Raw genomic sequence first — 4,972 nt, 5'->3', positions numbered from 1 at the left:
TTCTTCTTCTTCTTCTTTTTTTTTTTTTTTTTTTTCCTGAGACGGAGTCTCACTCTGTTGCCCTGGCTGGAGTGCGGTGATGCGATCTCAGCTTACTGCAACCTCTGCCTCTTGGGTTCAAGCAATTCTCCTACCTCAGCCTCCCAAATAGCTGGGATTACAGTCTTCTGCCACCATGCCCAGCTAATTTTGGTATTTTTAGTAGAGACGGGGTTTCACAATGTTGGCCAAGCTGATCGTGAACTGCTGACCTCAAGTGATCTGCCCCCCTTGACCTCCCAAAGTGCTGGGATTACAGGCATGAGCCACTGCACCTGGCCAGCATGGCATATCTTTATTCTTTTAACCTCTTTGTGTCTTTATACTTAATGTATATTTTTTGCAGATAGCATATCACATTAATTTTTATCCAATTTTACAATCTCTGTCTTAATTGGGTGGCTTAGACTTTTTACAGGTTGCTCTAGAGTTTCTAGCATACACTTTTGACTTATTACAGTTTCCCTTCAAGTGATGATGTACTGCTTGACATTTAGCATAAGAACCTTACAGTGGGGTATTTTCCTTGCTACCCTCCTAATCTTTGTATTTCCTTATTATACATTTTGCTTTTATGTATATTGTAAGTCCTATACTATGTTGTTACGATATTTCATTAAATGGTCGATTATTTCTTAAGGAGATTTAAATAATAAGAGAAAGATCTTACATATTTACCCATGTAGTTGTCATTTCCAGTGCTCTTCCTCCCTTTATGTAAATCCATATTTCCATCTGATATTGTCCTTTTTTGCCTGAAGGACTTCCTTTAATATTTACTTAGTGCGGTTCTGGTGATGATAAATTCTTTCAACTTTCATATGCCTGGAAAATCTCTATTTTGCCTTCATTTTTTCTAAATAGTTACTGGTTTTTTATGGCTTTGAGATACAATTCACATACCATAAAACTCACTCATTTAAATTGTACAATTCAGTGGCTTTTAGTGTATTCAGAGTTGCACAACCATCAGCACAATCAAATTTATGACACTTTCATTCCCAAAAAGAAAGCCCACATCCCTTAGCCATCACTCCCCAACATCCCCCCATTTCCTCCAGTCCTAGGCAAACATTAATCTACTGTCTGTCTCTATAGATTTGCTTGTTCTGGGCATTTCATATAAATGTTATCATAAAATATGTGTTCCTTTATGACTGGCTCCTTTACTTTAGCATATTGTTTTCAAAGTCCATCTATGTTGCAGCATATATTACTACTTCATTTCTATTTCCTGCTGAATAATATTCCATAGTAGGAATATAACACATTTTATTTATCCATTTATCAGCTGATGGACATTTGATTAATTTCTACTTTTTGGCTATTATAAATAATGCTGCTATGTGCTATGAACATTCATGTACTTTTTTTTTCCTTTTTTCACCCTCCCCAAAGTTTTTTTTTTTAAGAGATGGGGTCTTGCTATGTTGCCCAGGCTGGCCTCAAACTCCTGGGCTCAAGTGATCCTCCACCTCAGCCTCCCAATAGCTGGGACTACAGAAGTATGCCACCACACTTGGTTTCATTATGGTTTTGATCATCATTTCCTGATTGCTAACGATGATTGTCTTTTCATGGGATTACTAGTCATTTGTACATATTATTTGGAGAACTCTTTTCCAATCCTTTGCTCATTTTTAAAATGAGTTGTTTCATCATTAAGTTGTAAATGTTGTTTATATATTCAAATACATATATGTATTTCAGATCATATGTGTAAGTCTCATACTTATGATTTAAAAAAATTTCTCTCAGAAGTAGATTGTCTTTTCACTTTCTTGAGGGTATCCTTGGAAGCATGAAAGTTTTTTGTTTTTAATGCTGATGAATCCAGTTTATGTATTTTTTTATTTTGTTGCTTGTACTTTTAGAATCATAACTCAGAATCCATTGCCTAATCCAAGGTCATGAAGATTGACATCTATTCTATTAAGAGTTATATGGTTTTAGTTCTTACATTTAGATCTTTGATCCATTTTGAGTTAATTTTTATATATGGTATGAAGTAGGGGTTTAAATCCATTCTTTTGTGAGTGGATATCCAGTTTTTCCAGCACCATTTGTTGAAAAGACTATTATTACCCCCCACTGAATTGTCTTGCACCCTATAAAAACTGCATTTACTATAAATGTAAGAAGGTATGTCTGAACTCTCAGTTGTATACCATTCATCTATACATATATCCTTATGCCAGCACTACTTTGCCTTGATTACTGCAGCTTCATAGTAAGTTTAGAAATTAGGAAGTGCGAGTCTCCTAACTTTGTTCATCTTTTCCAAGATTGATTTGCCTATTTTGCCTTGTGTTTGAAAGATATTTTTGCTGGATGTAGAATTATAGGTTTACTTTTTACAATACATTGTAGATGTTGTTCCACTCTTTTAAGGTGTGTTATTTCTGAAAATGCCTGCTGAAATCCTTAGCTTTATTCTCTGTCTGTAATGTGTCTTTTTCTAGCTGCCTTTAAGACTTTATCACTGGTTCTGAGCAATTAGATTATGATGTGTCTTGGTTTATTACTCTGTCACTCAGGCTGGAATGCAGGGGCACAATCTTGGCTCCCTGCAGCCTTGACCTCCTGGGCTCAAGCAATTCTCCCACCTCCCAAGTAGCTGGGACTACAGATATGCACCATCATGCCCAGCTAATTTTGTTTCTTTTTTGTAGAGATGAGGTCTCACTATGTTTCCTAGGCTGGTCTCAAACTCTTTGACTCAAGTGATCCTCCTGCCTCAGCCTCCCAAAATGCTGGGATTACAGGTGTGAGCCAGAGTGCCAGGCCTTTGTTGAACTTTTATATGGGTGAATTGATCATTTTATTAAATCTGGAAAAATGTTTGACTCTTATTTCTTCAGATATTTTTTCTGTTCCCTCTTCTCTCATCTCCTTCAGGGAGTCAACATTATGCCACCTGCAGTTGTCGCACAGCTCACTGATGCTCTTTTCATTTAAAAATTTTTCTTTCTGCATTTCTTTTTTTCTTAGTTTCTATTGCTATATCTTCAAGTTCACCAATATTTTCTATTGTGTGTAATCTGCTGTTAATACCATCCAGTTTTTGTTTTGTTTTGTTTTTAATCTCAGACACTAGTTTTCATCTCTGGGAGTTCAGTTTGGGTCCTTTAAAAAATATATATTCCATGTTTCTACTTAACTTTTGAATCTATGTAACACATTTATAATAACTATGCTTACCTGGGATTTCTAACATCTGTTTCCATTTCAATTTCCTTCCTTCCTTCCTCCCTCCCTCTCTCTCTCTCTTTCTCTCTTTCTTTCTTTCTTTTTTGAGACAGAATCTTGCTCTGTCGCCCAGACTGGAGTGCAATGGTACAATCTCGGCTTACTTCAACCTCCACCTCCTTGGTTCAAGCGATTCTCCTGCCTCAGCCTCCCGAGTAGCTGGGATTATAGGTGCCTACCACTGCCTCTTTTTTTTTTGTATTTTAGTAGAGATGGGGTTTCACCATGTTGGCCAGGCTGGTCTCGAACTCCTGACCTCAAGTGATCCACCTGCCTCGGCCTCCCAAAGTGCTGGGATTGCAGTTTCTTAATATTTCTCATTTTGAGCACATTTGCTGCTTCTTTGGAGGTTGGTAATTTTATTGGATGTGAAACATTATTAATTTCACCTCTTGGGTACTAGATGTTTTCAGCATTGTTGAGCTTTGATCTAGGATGTAGTTATTTGGAAACAATTTGATTCTGTCAGCTCAGGCTTTTACAATTTATTAGGCAGGACTGGAGCAGTGCTTAATCTAGGGCTAGTTATTCCCCACTATCAGGGAAACACCTTTCTGTGTACTCTACCCAGTGCCACGTGAATAATGAGATTTTCAGTCTCAGTGGGAACAGACACTTTTCCTGGCCCTATGTGAATACTGGGTACCTCTAATCCTTCAGGTGATTTTTTCTACAACCTCAAGTATTTTCCTCCCACACATGCCCTGATTAGTACTCAGTTGAATACCTGAAGATCTCTGGAGTTCTCTCTTCATACAGCTCTCTTTTTTCTAGGACTCTCCTCAGCACAATATAGTCACCTTGATCTTTTTGGACTCTTAGCTCCATCATCTCAACTCGGAGTCTGCCAAACTCAGCCTGGGGTCCCCCACCTTGCACAAAAGCCCGGAAATTCTCTCCAGGCAGTAATCTAAGGCAATCATTGGCTCACCTAGTCTATTTCCCATCTCTCAGGGTTCATGGTTCCTTTGATGACTGATAGCAATGTCTTCATTTTTTTTTTTTTTTTTTGAGACGGAGTCACACTCTGTTGCCCAGGCTGGAGTGCAGTGGCATGATCTCGGCTCACTACGAGCTCCGCCTCCCAGGTTCACATCATTCTCCTGCCTCAGCCTCCCGAGTAGCTGGGACTACAGGTGCCCGCCACCACGAAGCCCGGCTAATTTTTTTGTATTTTTAGTAGAGACGGGCTTTCACCATGTTGGCCAGGATGGTCTCAATCTCCTGACCTCATGATCCACCCACCTCGGCCTCCCAAAGTGCTGGGATTACAGGCATGAGCCACCGCGCCCAGCTGTCTTCATAAATTTTAATGCTTCATATATTTTGTCCATTTTTTTGTTGTTTTAAGTAGAAGGAAATAAATCCAGTGCTTGTTACTCCATCTTGGCCAGAAGTCTCAAGACAATTTTAAAACATCAATTTGTCTACAAGTTACCCGAAGATTTGCTGATCTTTACAGGCAAAACTCTTCTTCCTCCCCATATGCTAGCTCATTTCAAAATATTTCTGAGAAACCAGTCCCTTATATCTGTGTAGCACATTAGAGCTAACACCAGAATTTAATATATTGAGATAACATTGTTTTCTTTGGGAAAAAATGTGATTTGTGTCATACTGATAATAAATTCATTTTTATGTAAAAAAGGGTACCTGGCCAAAAAAAAAAAAAAAAAAAAAAAAA

This window comes from Rhinopithecus bieti, unplaced genomic scaffold (assembly GCF_001698545.2).
Source record: "Rhinopithecus bieti isolate Rb0 unplaced genomic scaffold, ASM169854v2 scaffold_47256, whole genome shotgun sequence".
NCBI classification, from domain to species: domain Eukaryota; kingdom Metazoa; phylum Chordata; class Mammalia; order Primates; family Cercopithecidae; genus Rhinopithecus; species Rhinopithecus bieti.
This window is presented reverse-complemented; position numbering follows the sequence as displayed.